This window comes from Zingiber officinale, chromosome 2A (assembly GCF_018446385.1).
Source record: "Zingiber officinale cultivar Zhangliang chromosome 2A, Zo_v1.1, whole genome shotgun sequence".
Taxonomy (NCBI): Eukaryota; Viridiplantae; Streptophyta; class Magnoliopsida; order Zingiberales; family Zingiberaceae; genus Zingiber; species Zingiber officinale.
Genome location: NC_055988.1, coordinates 123,806,544 through 123,826,442, shown reverse-complemented (window position 1 = coordinate 123,826,442; position 19,899 = coordinate 123,806,544). Strand labels below are relative to the sequence as shown.

The 19,899-nt window shown below is 41.4% G+C and overlaps 1 long non-coding RNA gene across 2 annotated transcripts; it reads right to left on the bottom strand.

The window, feature by feature from the left end:
* Positions 1-15,327: 15,327 nt before the first annotated feature.
* LOC122039975 lies at positions 15,328-17,961 on the bottom strand. 2 transcript variants are annotated; one of them, XR_006128461.1, is made up of 4 exons: positions 17,562-17,961; positions 17,335-17,475; positions 17,069-17,233; positions 15,328-15,366 (listed from the first exon to the last, which is right to left on the bottom strand). It is a non-coding gene; the product is annotated as an uncharacterized LOC122039975 (long non-coding RNA). The 2 variants fall into 2 exon arrangements; XR_006128460.1 differs by lacking the exon at positions 15,328-15,366 and adding an exon at positions 16,613-16,672 and having other exon boundaries at positions 17,562-17,960.
* Positions 17,962-19,899: the final 1,938 nt, after the last annotated feature.

The window sequence follows — 19,899 nt, the reverse complement described above, 5'->3', positions numbered from 1 at the left end:
TCCGGTCGTTGCCTTCTTCTCCGGTGTAACGACCCGCCTTTTCCTGGCTAGGCTGTAAGGCCAGACCGTCACATTATGCTGTGCTAAGCTATCTCCATGACCATTACTAAGTCTAGGTGCGGAAAACTATACCAATTTAAAACTTTGCCAAGCTAATACAAATTCTTGGTCCTACATGTGCTGAGGGATGCAATCTAAGGTATACATGGAATATCCTACATCCCCTATGGTCAAGGAACTGAATTACAAGGTTTCTTGGTCGAAACCTTACTTCCCAATCGATCCAGATTGAACTCAATCGATTGCAAGCTGTTGAATTGATCCATGGATCGATTCAGATTGCTACTGTGCTCGGGGTAATATTCTGGATCGATCGGCTGATCGATCCAGACTGGCCAATCGATCCAGCGATCAATTCCAGAGCTCTCTGTTCGCGGGAGCGATTTCTCGATCGATCGAACGATCGATCCCTGAACTCTCTGTTTGCGACAGAATGCGACTGGATCGATCGGCTGATCCATCCAGAAGCTTACTGTTCACAGAACCAGGCTCCCAATCGATCCGCTGATCGATTGAAGGCCCCCAATCGATCAGCTAATCGATTGGGGTTTCTGATTTCGCAGCAAACCTCTGATTTCATCACTGTTTCGTGCCAAACTCACCTACAGGAGTTCTATAATAGTTGGAAACATACCAATAACACCTAACTAGGAATATAAGCAAGAGTACTAACAATCTAAGCAAATCGTTAACAATTCAAGACATTAAAATAACTAGAAATGCGGAAAATAACACTATATAAACTAAAGTCTTAGTTTGCTAATTTCTCCAAGATCTTTATTCCAGGTTCCATCCACACACATCTTCATCGCATTAACCTCCAGCCTCCGCTAATCCATCTTTCCTTTACCTTTATCTGCAGTATAAGGAAAGAAGTATCTGTAAGCTTTACGCTTAGTAAGAAACCATCTACCTCACAAAACATGCATACGATGCAATTTATGCCTTGAAAACATGCTATACAGGTGAGAGCATGGCATAGTATCATACAACATGGGAATCAAAACTAATCATAGAACTATCACATATATCAATAATGAAAACTAAGCTGAAGCATGAACTAAGCTAAAACTAAAACTAAGCTAAAACTGAGTTTAAACTGTATACACAACTGATTTGTGAGTTTTGAAAACTATTTATCGTAGATAGATGAAAATACATAGTCATGCTGCTGATGGGCCCGACAACTGTACGTGCTATGCGCGCATCCCTAACTAGACCCGGGTTTGCAAGTCCCGTATTTAGTAGGGTTTACTAGGTTATCTAAACCTAGGGACGACTGTGGGAGCCCAACCCAAGGGATATATAATCCGGTACAGTGCCACTGCTAAAATAAAATACTGGTTATAGCTAAATTTTCTTATCTTGCTATTTCTAGGTTATCTGAACCTAGAGCTAGGTTGTCTGAATCTAGAGGCGACTGTGGGAGCCCACCCATTGGACCGTAGTCCCATATAAGCTGTAGAAAACTACATATGCTAATTAAATGCTACTATCGCATTTAGCTAAACTATTAAAATGCCTAAATCACATTTTAATTGTGCTGAATATACTATCGAGCACTTGGCGTGCGCTGTTGCACACCCTATGTGCCGAAAATCCATAAACTAATAAACTAAAGCATGCAATCACACGAGAACTACTTATACTGCAGGTGAGGGGTTTCTTACCTCCTGCGCTAGTTTTCTTACGATTCTAGTCGCTAGTTTTCCGGTGGAGACGATTCCCTCGACGATCCTCCGGCGTCTACGTGCTCTTCTCGCGGAGGGGAACGTCCTCGTGCCGGAGTTGTCGCCGGAAAGTGACCTTACAACCCTAGGAATGGAACCCTAGGTTTTTCCTTGGTTTTGGTGTGAAGAAAGGGTGCGGAAGGGATGGGTTCGGCGGTGAGGGTTTGAGGGAGAGGAGAGTTAGCGTTTAGAAAAATAATAACTCCTCTCTTAATTCCCTATTTATACTAAGTGGTTAACTCGGCCAAATCAATTATAAATATAATTGATTCCCTCTCCTTTCAGCACGGCCCTGCTGGGTTCACTTGGTTACTAGAGTCCATTATAAGTCGTAGGACCCAATAGGTCTCGGGTTCAATTCCCGCTTAAGCTATTTTACGTTTCTATTTATTTTTGCTACTTCCGCTACTCTAAAAATTCCATAAAAATATTCTAAAATTCTAGAAAAATCCTAGAATATTTTTAAAATACTTTTGAGAATTTTCGGGCGTTACAATCCCCCATACCTTATAAAAAGTTCATCCTCGAACTTAGAATAATTCTGGGTACTTCTACCTCATATTAGCTTCTGTCTCCCAAGTTGCCTTTTTTGCTGTGTGATTTTGCCAAATAACTTTTACTAATGGTACCTCTCTATTCCGTAATTTCTTAACTGCTCGGTCTATTATCTGAATAGGCCGACTATCATAGCTGAGGTCTTCGCGGACTGGTATCGACTGGGGATCAATCACCTGGGTGGCATCTGGGATATGCTTCTTCAGCATAGAGACATGAAATACATTATGGATGGTTGACATCTCCTGTGGTAGCTTTAGCTCATATGCTACCTTGCCAACTCTTTTAGTGATAAGGTATGGTCCCACATATCTGGGACTCAATTTGCCCTTCTTCCCAAAATGCATTACTCCCTTCATGGGAGCTACTCTGAGGAACACTGAATCCCCAACTGAAAACTCTAAGGGTCTGCGCCGTGTATCAGCATAGCTTTTCTGGCGGCTCTGAGCTGTCTCTATCCTCTGGCGGATCTTCTGTATAGCTGCTGTGGTATCTGCTATTAGATCTGTCTGGAGTTCTAGTTCATTCTGCTCACCACTCTCATACCAGCAGATTGGAGATCTACACCTCCGCCCATAGAGAGCCTCGTAAGGTGTCATGCCGATGGTGGCCTGATAGCTATTGTTGTATGCAAATTCTGCTAAACTCAGATATTTGCACCAATTTCCCTTGAAGTCTAGGGCACATGCTCGGAGCATATCTTTGAGTACCTGATTCACTCGCTCCATTTGACCATCTGTCTGAGGATGGAAAGCTGTGATGAATTTTAAATTAGTGACCAATGCTGACTGTACACACTCCCAGAAGTGTGACGTGAACCTACTGTCTCTGTCCGAGATGATAGTCCGTGGAACTCCATGCAGTCTGACGATCTCCTTGAGATACAACAGAGCTAGCTGCTCCATGGAGTAGGATATCCTGATAGCTAAGAAGTGGGCTGATTTAGTTAATCTGTTGACTATTACCCAGATGGCGTCAAAACCATTCGTGGTTCTGGGTAATCCCACTATGAAATCCATGGAAATATCTTCCCACTTCCATTCTGGGATCTGGATAGGCTGCAGAACTCCTCCTGGTCTATGGTGTTCCGCCTTGACTCTCTGGCAAGTCAGACAGGTGATAACGTATCTAGCGATGTCTCTTTTCATCCCAGGCCACCAAAAACGTTTCCTTAGGTCCTGGTACATTTTGGTGGAACCAGGATGCATCGCATAGGGAGTCCTGTGAGTCTCATCTAAAATCTTTCTCTTTAGTTCCTCCTGATCTGGAACACAGAGTCTGTCACCGAAGTGCAATACCCCACTATCAGACACTCTGAATTCTCTACTTCCTGATTCTGCTAACCCTTGCTTGATTTTCTGAATTTCAGGATCCTGCTCCTGAGCTATCTGAATGTCACCAAGCAGGTTAGGTGCTAATGTCATAGTAGAGAGCTGTCTCACTATAAGTTCGAGACTAAAATCTGTGATCTCTCTCTGTAGGGGCGGTGACATGGCTGCTAGGGATAGTAAGGTAGCATCGGACTTTCTGCTAAGTGCGTCTGCCACCTTATTGGCTTTTTCTGGGTGGTAGAGGATGTCTATGTCATAATCCTTGACCAGCTCAAGCCATCTACGCTGTCGCATATTCAGATCCTTCTGAGTGAAGAAGTACTTTAGACTCTGGTGATCTGTATACACTTTGCACTGAGCTCCATACAAGTAATGTCTCCAAATTTTGAGAGCGAACACGACTGCTGCAAGCTCAAGATCATGAGTAGGATAATTCTTCTCATAGTCCTTGAGTTGTCTGGAGGCATAGGCGATCACCTTGCCATTTTGCATCAGTACTGCTCCTAGTCCCAATTTAGAGGCGTCACTATAAATATCAAAGCTGTCTGTGTTTTCAGGTAGAGCCAGAATAGGTGCACTGGTCAATCTCCTCTTTAGCTCGCTGAAGCTGTTCTCGCAGTCCTCTGTCCATTGAAATTTTCTGTTCTTCCTGGTGAGAGCTGTCAGTAGGAAGACTATCCTGGAGAAATCCTCTACAAACTTTCTGTAATAACCTGCTAGTCCCAAAAAGCTTCTGATCTCACTGACGTTCTTGGGTCTTTTCCAGTTACTCACAGCTTCTATTTTACTAGGGTCTACCCTGATACCATCCTTTGAGATGATGTGACCCAGGAAGGACACCTGATCTAACCAAAATTCACATTTCGTGAACTTGGCGTACAGCTGGTTCTGCTGAAGGGTCTGCAATACTATTCTCAGGTGCTCTGCATGTTCTTCCTGAGTTCCTGAATAAATAAGAATGTCATCGATAAACACAATAACAAATCTATCTAGGTAGTCCCTGAATACTCTGTTCATGAGGTCCATGAAAGTAGCTGGAGCATTTGTCACGCCAAAGGGCATGACTACGAACTCATAATGTCCGTATCTAGTCCTGAATGTTGTCTTGGGTATATCCCCTTCTTTAACTTTCACCTGATGATAACCTGATCTGAGGTCTATTTTAGAGAACACTGCTGCTCCCTTTAGCTGGTCGAACAGGTCATCTATTCTGGGAAGAGGATACCTGTTCTTGATGGTAACTTGGTTCAGTGCCCGGTAGTCTATGCACAGGCGCATGCTCCCATCTTTCTTCTTTACGAACAATAGAGGCGCTCCCCATGGTGAGTGACTAGGACGTATGAAGCCCTTGTCAAGCAGCTCCTGTAGTTGCTCATGAAGTTCCTTTAGTTCTGCTGGAGCCATGCGGTAAGGTGCTTTGGAGATAGGATTCGTACCGGGAATGAGTTCTATCTCAAATTCAATCTCCCTGTCTGGTGCTAGGCCTGGTAACTCTTCAGGGAAGATTGTTGGGTAGTCACATACAACTCGGACATCTTCTAGCTGTTGGTCCCTATTCTGACTGGTATTGACTACATGTGCTAGGAATCCCGTACATCCTGAATTCATTAATTTCTGTGCTTTTAGAGCTGAGAGAAACTTCTTGGCCTTTCTCTTCGGTTCTCCAATGTACTCGAACTGCACTTCTGCTTCGGGTTGAAATACGACTTTCTGTTTACGGCACTCTATAGAGGCACCGTATCTGATCAAGAAGTCCATCCCAAAAATAACATCGTAATCAGTCATATTTAGCACTATCAGATCACAAGAGAGTTCTCTGTCTGCTATAATAACTAGCACTACTCTGAGCCAGTGTGTGGATGCCATAATTTCCCCTGAAGGTAGTGTTGTCAAAAACTGACTGCTGAGTACCTCTGGGGGTATTGCTAACTTTTCGAAAAACATCCTGGATATATAGGAATGGGTTGCCCCAGTATTGAATAAGACAGTTGTACTCTGCTGTAAAATACTAATCTGACCTGTAACAACTGTCGAGGCATTCGCTACGTCCTCTTTGATGAGTGAGTAAATCCTCGCATTGGTCGTAGCCGGAGAGGCTTCTAATCTGCCCTGGCTGATGTGCGGACCATCTAAAGCAGCCTGCATCTGATGTAACTGAGCTGGCTGGCCGCCGTACTGAATTGGCCGTGGTTGAGGAACACCAGTCTTGTTCGGGCACTGCTTAGCCATATGCCCCTCTTGTCCACATTCGAAGCATCCCCGTGTGCCCTTACGACAAACTCCAGGGTGGAATTTCCCACAGGTAGCACATTTGGGATAACTAGGCTGTTTACTAGCTGGTCCTCCTTTCAGGTAACTCCCTGGTTTGCGCTTGCTGCTGGAGTTCCCTTTCCAGTTAGAGCTGTGGCCCTATTGTTTCTGAGTACCCGAGCCTCCTTGCCCTTTGGACTCTGAGAGGACTTGCTTCTGCTGTTTGATATTGTTCTGGTAGTGCTCGGTGGTCAGAGCACTGCTGACTAGTTCTTCGGTGGTTTGCGGCCTATGAACGCCGCCAGCCACGTTCATTGCTATTTCCGGCCTCAGCATCTTGAGTATCAACTGGACTCGTTCTTTTTCTGTGCTGACTAACTCGGGGCATAGACGAGCCCGTCTATTAAATTTCTTCACGGCTTCCTCCACTGATAGGTTGCCCCGACGAAACTCAGTGAATTCGTCGTAGTGGCGGTTTGTGACCCGCATGTGAAAGAACTCCTCGAAGAATTCTTTCTCGAAGTCAGCCCATGTCATCTGGTTCACTGGGCGCTTCGCTCTAATTCTCTCCCACCACATACGTGCATCTCCTGTCAAGCAGAAGGAGGCACATTTCACCTTCTCATGTTCTGGCCAGTCCATACTCTCCAGTGTTTTGAACCAGGCTTGAGCATCCCATGGTTCGCTGGTGCCTGAGAAGTTCTCGGGCTTGACTCTCTGCCACTGGATCAGATAGGCTTCTCTCTTTGCCTCTGCTGCCGGGGCTACTGGTGCTGTAGGCTGGACTGGGGGAACCTCTATAACTACTGGGGTTGCTATGTTCGGTTCTGGGGTGACAGTGGGAGTATTCTGCTGATTAGCCTTTAAGGTGGCTATCTCCTGTTGCTGTTCGGCTAGCTGCTTCTGTAACTGAGCCACTACTACTGTAAGGTCTGGGGGAGGCACTGAACTGCCTGCCTCATGCTGGGGCTCAGTAGCTCGGGCCCTTCTAGCTGGGCGTCCTCATGCCATCTCTAAAGGAACAAAGGACATACATAACTAAAGCATCATGTTTACATAGCTAATACTATCATGTAGTTACTATCACAGATAAGCATACTTTAGTTATCTACAAACATGAAAGCAATAAACATAACAAAGTGAGAGGTATTCTTACTTGGAAGCTGCAAGTTCAATGCTGATGTGTGTGTAGGAAGTATGGAATTTTCTGCTCTGATACCACTCTGTAATGACCCGCCTTTTCCTGGCTAGGCTGTAAGGCCAGACCGTCACATTATGCTGTGTTAAGCTATCTCCATGACCATTACTAAGTCTAGGTGCGGAAAATTGTACCAATTTAAAACTTTGCCAAGCTAATACAAATTCTTGGTCCTACATGTGCTGAGGGATGCAATCTAAGGTATACATGGCATATCCTACATCCCCTATGGTCAAGGAACTGAATTACAAGGTTTCCTGGTCGAAACCTTACTTCCCAATCGATCCAGATTGAACTCAATCGATTGCAAGCTGTTGAATCGATCCATGGATCGATTCAGATTGCTACTGTGCTCGGGGTAATATTCTGGATCGATCGGCTGATCGATCCAGACTGGCCAATCGATCCAGCGATCGATTCCAGAGCTCTCTATTCGCGGGAGCGATTTCCCGATCGATCGAACCCTGAACTCTCTGTTTGCGACAGAATGCGACTGGATCGATCGGCTGATCGATCCAAAAGCTTACTGTTTGCGGAACCAGGCTCCTAATCGATCCGCTGATCGATTGAAGGCCCCCAATCGATCAGCTGATCGATTGGGGTTTCTGATTTCGCAGCAAACCTCTGATTTCAGCACTGTTTCGTGCCAAACTCACCTACAGGAGTTCTATAATAGCTGGAAACATACCAATAACACCTAACTAGGAATATGAGCAAGAGTACTAACAATCTAAGCAAATCGTTCACAATTCAAGGCATTAAAATAACTAGAAATGCGGAAAATAACACTATATAAAACTAAAGTCTTAGTTTGCTAATTTCTCCAAGATCTTTATTCCAGGTTCCATCCACCCACATCTTCATCGCATTAACCTCCAGCCTCCGCTAATCCATCTTTTCTTTACCTTTATCAGTAGTATAAGGAAAGAAGTATCTGTAAGCTTTACGCTTAGTAAGAAACCATCTACCTCACAAAATATGCATACGATGCAATTTATGCGTTGAAAACATGCTATTTGAAATATGTGCTGAACAGGTGAGAGCATGGCATAGTATCATACAACATGGGAATCAAAACTAATCATAGAACTATTACATATATCAATAATGAAAAGTAAGCTGAAGCATGAACTAAGCTAAAACTAAAACCAAGCTAAAACTGAGTTTAAACTGTATACACAACTGATTTTTGAATTTTGAAAACTATTTATCATAAATAGATGAAAATACATAGTCATGCTGCTGATGAGCCCGGCAACTGTACGTGCTATGCGCGCATCCCTAACTAGACCCGGGTTTGCAAGTCCCGTATTTAGTAGGGTTTACTAGGTTATCTAAACCTAGGGACGACTGTGGGAGCCCAACCCAATGGATATCTAATCCGGTACAGTGCCACTGCTAAAATAAAATACTGGTTATAACTAAATTTTCTTATCTTGCTATTTCTAGGTTATCTGAACCTAGAGCTAGGTTGTCTGAACCTAGAGGCAACTGTGGGAGCCCACCCATTGGACCGTAGTCCCATATAAGCTGTAGAAAACTGAATATGCTAATTAAATGCTACTATCGCATTTAGCTAAACTATTAAAATGCCTAAATCACATTTTAATTGTGCTGAATATACTATCGAGCACTTGGCGTGCGCTGTTGCACACCCTATGTGCCGAAAATCCATAAACTAATAAACTAAAGCATGCAATCACACGAGAACTACTTATACTGCAGGTGAGGGGTTTCTTACCTCCTGTGCTAGTTTTCTTACGATTCTAGTCGCTAGTTTTCCGGTGGAGATGATTCCCTCGACGATCCTCCGGCGTCTACGTGCTCTTCTCGCGGAGGGGAACGTCCTCGTGCCGGAGTTGTCGCCGGAAAGTGACCTTACAACCCTAGGAATGGAACCCTAGGTTTGTCCTTGGTTTTGGCGTGAAGAAAGGGTGCGGAAGGGAGGGGTTCGGCGGTGAGGGTTTGAGGGAGAGGAGAGTTAGCGTTTAGAAAAATAATAACTCCTCTCTTAATTCCCTATTTATACTAAGTGGTTAACTCGGCCAAATCAATTATAAATATAATTGATTCCCTCTCCTTTCAGCACGGCCCTGCTGGGTTCACTTGGTTACTAGAGTCCATTATAAGTCGTAGGACCCAATAGGTCTCGGGTTCAATTCCCGCTTAAGCTATTTTACGTTTCTATTTATTTTTGCTACTTCCGCTACTCTAAAAATTCCATAAAAATATTCTAAAATTCCAGAAAAATCCTAGAATATTTTTAAAATACTTTTGAGAATTTTCGGGCGTTACATCCGGTCACTTGGGTTATCCTCTGGTCTTCCACAGTTGAACTCACCCGAATCCAACTTCGGCCTTCTCACCTCGAGCAGTCTTCCATTCCAGCTTCTCATCCCTCGAAAACCTCATCCCGTTCATTCTCATCTGCTAGCGTTCTCTTTCGTAGAACCTCATCCCTCAGACGCACCAAGCCCATTGACACCCTTCCCGTGCCTTCCTTCTCGTTAGCTGCGTTTTCCACTCGACTTCTTATATTCCTAAGCTCCTGCACACTTAGATCATCTCCAATTGGTACCCTTTTACACCATTTTGGTGTAAAAGGGACACCAAATCTTCTCCAATGGAGATCCCAAAATTTACACTAAAATGGTGCAAGTATGACTTTTTAAAATATAATATATTATAATATTAAATTTATATTTAAAATATTCTTAAATATTATAAATTAATATTATTGAATTTATTATGTATTATCTTTAAATATTAAATGTTAGTATGTTTATTAAATTATTTCTAACAAAATTACAAAATACTAATTTTAATTTTCTTGTAACTAAAAACATAATATCATAAAAATTAGTTATTATGTACAATAAAATTTTTAATTTTAATAGTAATTATCATCGTAATAAAAATATTTAACAAATTATTATGTATGCTGAATAATAAATTATAAGATGGAAAAATAGAATATTCTAAAGAATATTCCTTTTAGTGTAGGAAATGGTGTGTATTGGTTGGAGTTGGAAAAATTTTTGGTGCTCAAACGACACCAAATTGGTGTTGAAAGTGCACCAAAATAGGTTTTGTGGTTGGAGATGGTCTTAGACACAAAAATCAAATATACAGGACCTAACTTGATTTTGTTTATCACATCAAAACCACCACGGAATATTTATAATCTCTCCCTTTTGATGTGAATCAATCCAAGTTAAGTTAGGATAAAATAAAACAGTAAAATAAATAAATATACAAATTAAAGCATTAAATATACAAATTAAAACTATAAAAAAAGTGCCTCCCATAGATTTAACCTCTATTTTCCCCCTATGATCTCATTTAAAATAGGGGTAAAATAAAAAAAAATATTGAAAAAATTTCTACGGGTTACATTAATAGTGATTAATACTAATAAAAATTATGGGATCTATTTTTCAAAAATCTAAATTTCTATGATTTAAAACTCATTTTTTAAAAAATATTTTAAAATTGGGTTTAATTTTTAATTTTGAAAATTTTTGACACTGTTAAATATAATAATCTAGAATTGTGATAACATTTTCACAAATAAAATTAAAAAAATAGTAATTAATTATTCTATTCAGAGAGATATTTTTTTAAAAAAATATTAAAAATATATTTTGAGCTAAAAATATTTTAAATTATTTTTAAATATGTAAATAAAAAGGATATTGGTAGAAAAACTAAATTTTAAAAGATTTATTATTTGAGAATTTTTAATATTAAACATTAACATTTTAAAAAAATCATAGAAAATTAAATAATGGTCAAATATTTTATTTGATAAAGAACATGATATTTTATCATAAAAAAATTAAAAGTTTTAAAATAACTTCATGAGATAATTTTAATTTTAATGATATGATTTTTATTGAAAAATTCATAAAAAAATAATATATTGGTAAAAAATTAAAATTTTTCCTACGGATAAGTAATAAAATTTTTTTTCATGAAAATATTAATATCTAATTAATTTTAAATAGAAAGGATTTGGAAAAAAAATTATTTAAAAAAGTTAGATAATTTTAAGCATGCAACTAAAATATTAAAGCAAATAAAAATTAAAACATGCATAAAAATTTAACCTAAGTATGATTTTGGAACTCAATATAGGTTCCTACCTACGGGATTAATTATAAATTTTCTTGGTATATATTTTCTTATTACTTTGTTGATTTTTTCCTTTATGGAATCTATAATACTAATTTAGTCCTTGATAATTTCTTAAATTTGAAGTAGTAAAATTTGAACATGTAATTTTTTTTAAATTTTCTATTTGTTCTTTCAACTGAGCATTTTTAATTTTTAATTTATCAAAATCCTCTAATAAACATGATTTTTCTAAGATTATTTTTTTTTCTTGATTTTTCTTTTTCAATTTTCTAATTTTTTATTTTAAGTTTGTACATTAATTTAGACATGGATTTTATTCTAAAGTATAATTGATTAGGAGGTAAGAGATATGTTGGAACCCAAGGTTATTTTGATGTGATCAACCAAGTTAGGTTAGGTCCTGTGGTGTTTTAACCTTATGTCTAAGTGTGCTGGAGCTTAGGAACATAAGAAGTCGAGCAAAATACACAGCTAGCAAGAAGGACGGCACGGAAGAGAGCCGAGGGGCACGGTGTGTCCGAGGGACAAGGTGTTGCGGAAGAGTACACGGACGGACGAGAAGGAAGCGCGCGACATTTCCGAGGGACGAGAAGCCGGAGCGGAAGGTTATTCGAGAAGGCCGAAACTGGGTTCAGGTGAGCCTTAATTCGGTTGGCCGAAATCACCCAAGCGAGAGAAGCCGGAGCGGAAGACCCGAACCGAGGCGAGTAGCACCGGAGAAGAGGGTCCGGATCGAAAAAGTCAACTATGTTGACTTTAGTGGTCCGGGCGCCCGGACCCAATCCGGGCGCCCTGAACGATTCTGGGCGCCTGGAACTCGACTTTTGACTAGATCACGTTTAACCGTGATCCATTACGAAGGGGATAAAGTTTTATCCCCTTCCAGGTGCCTGGAACCCTCCAGGCGCCTCGACCAAGGCTATGAATACAACCTTGGTCCAGAAGCTTTTCAATTCAACAAGTAATTGTAACAACACTTGTGCGCTTTCCTGTTTTATTTAGCTTCATTCTTTCTGTGCTTACACTACTGTAAAAGAGGCTTCTCCGCGTGAAGGAGAATTTAGTACGATCATCTTCCTTAGATTGACAACCTCCCCGGTTGTAACCAAGTAAACTCCGGTGTTTCTTTTCTTTTAAGTTCAGTCTTTAATTATTTATGTAAGTGTTATTTTAAAAGTCCAAGAAGGGTATCTCTTTTATATTTGTGTAGGGCTATTCAACCCCTTCGACAGCCGACCACCAACGGTCCCCGATAAGTGGTATAAGAGCCAGGACACTTAAGGAGGACTAACCGTTGGTCGAAGCAAAGACGATGGCTGGACCTAGCATATACCCGCCAAAGTTCGAGGGGGAGTTCGCTAGCTGGAAAAAGTGAATGCAGGTATTTTTTAAAATTGATTTCAATTTACTTGTAATAATGGAATTCAGTTTTATAGCATTGGAAGGTAAGGAAAAATACCAGTGGATGAAAATGGAGCAGGCCGACTACGTGGCAAACGGTAAAGCAGAGTTCCATCTGCTGAGCGTCCTTCTGTAACACCCCTAGAAAGCCTAGATAAAGTAAGGGCAATGAGAGAAGGAATGTAATGAAAAGAATGTGTAGATAGTCTACGTTGAATGTTACGATGGGAAGGATTTAGATGATTAAAAACTTTATGAAAGAAAATAAAGTTGAGAATATAAAGTTCTATACATGATTTATAATGCAAGGAATTAATGTAAACAAAAGAAATATGAGATATTATATATGCATGTATGAAATATTTATGCATAATGCATATACATGAATTATTTTGTACAAAAATATGTTAGGAGAAGGATTTGATCCTTGGTTCTCTTGTGGATGCATGCATGTGTTAACCAAGTGTGATAGGAGTGAATATTGTAAGAGGAGAGATGGGAATTATAATTAAAGGAAAGAAAGGAGAGAAATTAAGAGAAAGAAAAGAGAGAAACTCAAGAAGCATTTCTCTAGCATATTCTTTCTCATTAAGAGGAGAAATAAATGAGGAGGATGAATCAAGTCAAGTTTTCCTCCCCTCACTTTAGTATAAATAGGCATGGAGGGGGGGGCTTCATCCTCAACTCACTCTCCTCCTCTCCTCCATTTGTGCCGAGCACTCTCCCTCCCTCTTTCCTCTTGTTGCCGAGAGCAACAACTCTCCCCCTTCTTTTTCTTTTTGTTGCCGAGCAACACAAGAGGAAGAAGCCTCCTCTTCTTCCTCCTCCCCTCCACCAAAAGACCTAGCCACTTCTTCCTCCATTGGTGCCGAGCAAAGCAAGCAAGGAAGAAAGGTCCACAAGCAAGTTCTCAACTCTAGGAAACTTAAGCAAAGAAAGTAAGCTTCCCCTCACCTGCGGTACAAGGCTTTCATGTGATTTTCGGATTCTTTTTCTATGCCTTGAAAGAAAGTTTTCCCCTATGTTTGTATACATATATGATGCATGATCAGAGGTGTATGTAACCCTAGAATTTCAATCAAAAATATTGTAAATAGGTTAGGAAAATTATTGTCTAACCAAACTAGTGCAAGGTTCCCTCTATGAAATGCTAAGGACCTTCCTATGGTTTCCTTGCTTGGAAGTTGATTGGAACCAAAAGAACCCCACTCTCATGTTTCGGCCAAGAAAGAATTTAGGGTTAGGAGAACCTTGAATTTAAAATAACTATGCTTATATGACATGATATAAAGTTCTTAAGAGTTGTATACTTGTATGTTGAAAGAAACTCATGAACCTTACTCTTAATATTTCGGCCATGGTAAGGTGATGGTTTAGAGAAGCTTAAACAAAATTCTAATATGCTCAATGACCTCTGTGATATTATGTTATGAAAGATGATTAATGCTCTCATGTTTAATTGGAATGTAGAAAATTAGTTACATGATTTATGACATGTAAGATCACAAGAGTCCTAGCTTGTTTATGATCCAACTTTGTGTATGATGTTCTTAGTAAATCTTGCTATGAAATTTACTTACGTTTCCCATGCTTTAGGCCACTTAAAAGGAAGTTTATATTCTATGAATTTCGGCCAAGTAAGGTTTAAAGGACCTAGAGGCCTTGGAAATGAAACCTAAGGAGTTAAAAGTACTTCTTATGAAAACTTGATAATGTGTGAAGGTGATACATGTTTGTATGACCTAAATGAATCATTATGTGTTCGGCCATGAAGGGATAGATGCCCTAGAAACCCTAGAACAAAAATTAAATATGTCTATGCCATGCTGTATGAAAATGATATGATAATAAGTTAGAATGCATGATTGCTTTAGTTGCGAAATGATATGCATAATGAAGTTATATTATGAAATATGCCATGATGTGTTATAGCATAGAAAATGCTATACATAATGAAAAGAAATGAAGTTATGTTATGATATGTGATAGCATAGAAAATGTTATACATAATGAAAAGAAATGAAAAGAATAAATGCATGAAAGATGGTTAAGGACATGATATGATAGTTATGCATGATAAGTTATTTTTATGGTTTGTACCAAGGGTGGGCTCCGTAAACGCCCCGGGGTCGATGGAGTAAGACTCGGGCCTCGTCAGTAATGGGCCTTTGAGTGCCCTAGGTCGATGGAGTAAGACTCGGGCCTAGTATGTATGCATGGTAGGGCTCAAGACTTGCTACCTTTGTCACGCCCCAAGTAGTCCCTGTCCGAAGAAATTTCGGCAGCATCTCCCCTGTACGGCGGACAATATGAATCTCAGTATACATATATCTATACCTTGGCCACACTCGGCCGGAACAATACACACAAATAGTAAACAAACCACGCAGTTATATTCAACATTTCTACACAGATATAATATGAACAATCCACGCAGTTATATAAAGAAAAGATGATATAGAAACCAACGAAGATATACGTACACATCCTACTCCACTACAACGAAGAAAAACAAAATCCACGAAGTAATGAAAATATATCCGCAGCGGAAAAACCAAAAGTAGTAAACCCGAGTGGTCGATATAAAGTCCACACTGCAAACCCACATCACAAGTATACGTATAAAAGCGAATACAGAAAACGATATCTAGAAATCCTCGCGACAAAGGGGCTAGCGACTGGAATCTCTCCTGACGGCCTCAACCTGAAAAATAGTAACAACGGGGTGAGTTCAAAGAACTCAGCAGGTAATCCAATAGATATGTACAGCAACATATAACTACCAGTAATATCCTAAGGTACAGTCTCCCAAACCATGAGATCAAGAGTACAGGTCTCTAGCCATACAACCTACGGTATAGTCTCCTAACAGAATAACAGATATGCATAGCCTAAATAAACTGTAGTAACCAGCAATAGGCATAAGGTACAGTCTATAGCAAGAATAATAAGAAAATGCATAACTGAAATAAACTGTACTCACCTGCGAGGCTTGGGCAACTGACTGTCAACATACAGAGATAAAAATAGTCAGAGCAAAAGCATGTATCCTGTATGCATGACAATCATATGCAATCACCAAAATGCATCAATCATAACGAAGGCAATCCGTGCATATGATGCAATATGACATGGTCACCCCTGTCAACCAGTCAGACATCTCACACACAATGGTGAGACCGAGTGGGTAGGGCTGTGACACCGTGCACTCTGCCATCACTACCCCTGATGAGTGACCGAGTGGACGGGATGCTGTCGGAGTACACCTATCCTCCTACCTCAGACATAGTGAGGGAGCGCAATGCTCTCATCTCCCGGTACACAATGACGGGGAGGGACCCCTGCCTGCTACCACGCTGCAGTCACACTACCCATGAGCGGACCAGCGGAGTACTACAGAGCAACCTACCATACACACCCTAAGTGCTGTGCCACTACCCATGCAGTGGTCACGTGTGTAGAGGTCCATGTAGCCGGCCGACGAGCTCAACAACAATGGAGTCGTCAATCGCCCAGCATGCAATCATGCGATATGGTGCGTGCGGCTACAGTATGTCATACCTGAACATATCCTCCTCCATATGCGTAGGTGCCAAAAAGGTAAACGCATATATAACAAAGATATAAGCAACATGAATCCAACAACATATAACAAGTATCTACAGCAACAAATCCTATGTAGATAAGCACTATAAATATCCATCTCTATAAACATACATACACATGGTAAGCAGTAAAGGTATACCAGACGAAAGTATAGCAGATAACAGTAGCAACATGTATCAAGTATCAAATAACTAAACCAGGGAGGTGCTAAAGCTACCAATACCACTAGTCATATATATACTAGACTAACGTATAGCAGACAACAGTAGCAACACTAGTAAGTATATATAAACTGCACATATCATAAGACACTATCAAAAGATAAGTCAAAGGGTACCCGCCTCAAAGAGAAGGTACAATCCAGTCCTAATCCGAAGTCGAGACGCCCGTCTCGAATCAGAGTCCTGTGTCAACAAACAATGTATATATTTTATTTAGCTAAATCAAATGAATAGCTAAATAAAATCTCTAAAACTAAATTAGGGCAAAACCCTAATCACATCAATCACAACTTACCAATTTAAATCTAATGGTCGATTAGGGTTAGTTACCTAATCCCTAACCACCAATTAGATTAGAAATCCAACGATTGATTAGGGTTAATTACCCTAACCCTAACCATTTCATTGGATTTATTCTACACAATTACATCTACGCAATTTAACAACTAGTTACAACATGTATCAAAATCCCTCCACATAAACCACTAAGTAAAACCCTAATTCCAATCTAGAACAAGATCATCTAGAATTCAACTCCGAAACATGATCTACAACAAGATCAATTATCCTATTCCTTACCTCAAATCCAGTTGTTGTTGTTGCTGGATGGTTTACTGCCGAAATCAGAAAGTTCACAAATAGAACAGAGCAGATCGAACCTACTGTTGATGCTGGATTGAGGTGATTGTTACTGCCGGAACCAAACACAATTCCACAGCAAGAATGGAACCTCACCTCCCCTCACTGGAATCAATAGGATCAAGAAGGAATCAAAACAAAGATCACATATCAACATGAAATGATGATCTCTGATCAAGCAACACATAATTCCAACAAGAACTCACCTTCAATTCGAGACCTCAATCAACAGCAAGGAGGTGGAGGTCCACTGATCCGATCAAGGGAAAACCTAGCACGAGTCTGATCCGATTCCTTCCCCTAATCCAACAACACCTCCCTGATTCCAACCTCTCCAAATCCGTGACCTAATTCCACCGCCAAGAAGATGAGGATCGGTAAACAGAGAAGAAAACCGAAGCTCTAATATCCACAGCTAGGTTTAATAGATTACCTTCGAAACCCTAGGTCATCTTCAAGCCAGCGATCGAATCGGGGAAGAAAGGATCGGCAAAACCCAGAAGGATCGGGGAAGGAAAGGCTCGGGGAAGACCTGAGAACATGAGATCAGGAGGATCCGCCTCCTTGTTCGACCTCTAGCAAGGTTCCGGCGACCTCCTCCTCAGGCGGTGAAGACGATTGCAAGCCCCGTCGGCGTCGAGTTGTTTGCGAGGAACAGAGAGAGGAAAGGGTCGGGGAAAGAGATGTCAGCAGAGGGTGATCGCCGGAGCTGAAGCCTTGCTCCCGTCGGCGCCGATCGTCCGTGAGAGAGAACAGAGAAGGAAGCGAGATCGGCTTCGAGCAGAGGGGAGATCCGGGGAGGAGGAGGAGACGTCGGGGAAGAAGTGAGGGATCGGGTTGGGTTCAGCGTGTGGGGAGGAAAAAGAAAAAGGAAATTTATAATTAAAAACATTTCCTCACTTAAACGGGTATCCCAAACAGGTTTAATCCGAACCCGAAATTGATCCCCTCAAAACATGTCTTACGAGCTCCGTAAAATTCCCAGAAACTTTCTAAAAATTCCGGAAAAATTCTATAAGGCTATTTATCAAATAACCCTATTAATTAAATTTTCCGAGATCTCACATCCTCCCCTACTAATAAAAATTTGGTCCCCAAATTTCGCTATAACTAACAGCAAACACTAAAATATAACCAAACAGTATAAATACTGAAAGGAACTCTAACCCACGTACCTCACGTAAAAAGATGGGGGTATCGAGCTCGGATCGTATCCTCCAGCTCCCACGTAGCCTCCTCGTCAGAATGATGCTGCCATCCGACTTTAACCAGTCGGACAGTCTTGTTCCGCAGCTGACGCTCTCTAAGGTCCAGAATCTGTACCGGAACCTCCTCGTAAGTAACATCTGGCTGAATAGGAACAGATATATCTGACAGAACATGTGCCGGATCGGATACGTATCTCCTCAGCATAGATACATGGAATACATCGTGAATGCCAGCTAGAGATGGTGGTAGCGCTAGACGGTAAGCTACTGCTCCAATCCTCTCCAAGATCTGGAATGGTCCAATATATCGGGGAGCTAGCTTACCTCGAAGACCAAATCTCTTCACCCCTTTCGTGGGTGAAACTCTAAGAAATACGTGATCACCAATGGAGAACTCCAGGGGTCTCCGTCTCTGATCAGCATAACTCTTCTGACGGTCCTGGGCCTCTGACATCCTCCGTCTGATAGTGCGAACCAGCTCTGCATCCTGCTGAGCTCTCTGAGGTCCTACCAACTGAGCCTCCCCAACCTCTTCCCAGAGGACGGGTGTCCGACAAGGCCTACCATACAACGCCTCAAACGGTGCCATCTGGATAGCCGAATGATAGCTGTTGTTGTAGGCGAACTCCACTAATGGCAGGTGGTCCTCCCAACTGCCTCCGAAGTCCATGACACAAGACCTCAGCAAGTCCTCCAATGTCTGAATAGTCCGCTCTGACTGCCCATCTGTCTGCGGATGGAATGCCGTACTGAAACGAAGCTGTGTGCCCAAGGCCTGCTGCAGACTCTGCCAGAATCGGGACGTGAACCGTGGGTCTCTATCAGATATAATGCTCAACGGAACTCCATGCAATCTGATAATCTCTCGACAGTATAACTCAGCTAATCGATCCAGAGAATCCGTCTTCCGGATCGCTAAAAAGTGTGCGGATTTGGTTAATCGGTCAACGATTACCCAAATCGCATCATGGCCTCGTCGAGTCCTAGGCAATCCTACCACGAAGTCCATAGTAATATGCTCCCACTTCCACTCTGGAATAGGGATCCTCTGTAGTAAACCAGCAGGTCTCTGGTGCTCAGCCTTCACCTGCTGACAGATAAGACATCTAGCAACAAACTCCGCGATGTCCTTTTTCATACCGTTCCACCAATAGGAACGCCTCAAATCCCGATACATACGGGTCCCGCCTGGGTGGATAGCAAATCTAGAGCGATGAGCCTCCTGAAGTAACTCCTCCATGACCGGGTGAGTCTGAGGTACACATAATCTACCTCGGAAATAAAAAATACCCTCGTCATCTCGTGTAAACTCGGTCTACTGTCCGGAAGCTATCTGGCTGCTAATGAACTGTAAATGCTGAACTCCGGCCTGGGCCTCTCGAATCCTCATCCTGATCGATGACTGAGCAACCATGGTAACAAGAATACTCTGCTCCGTCCGTCCCTGCTCCTCAAGGCCCAACTCGGAGAATCCCTAAATCAAGTCCGTGACTAAAACTCGGTGACAAGATAAAGTCCCTCTGGACTTCCTGCTAAGTGCATCAGCAACCACATTAGCTTTAC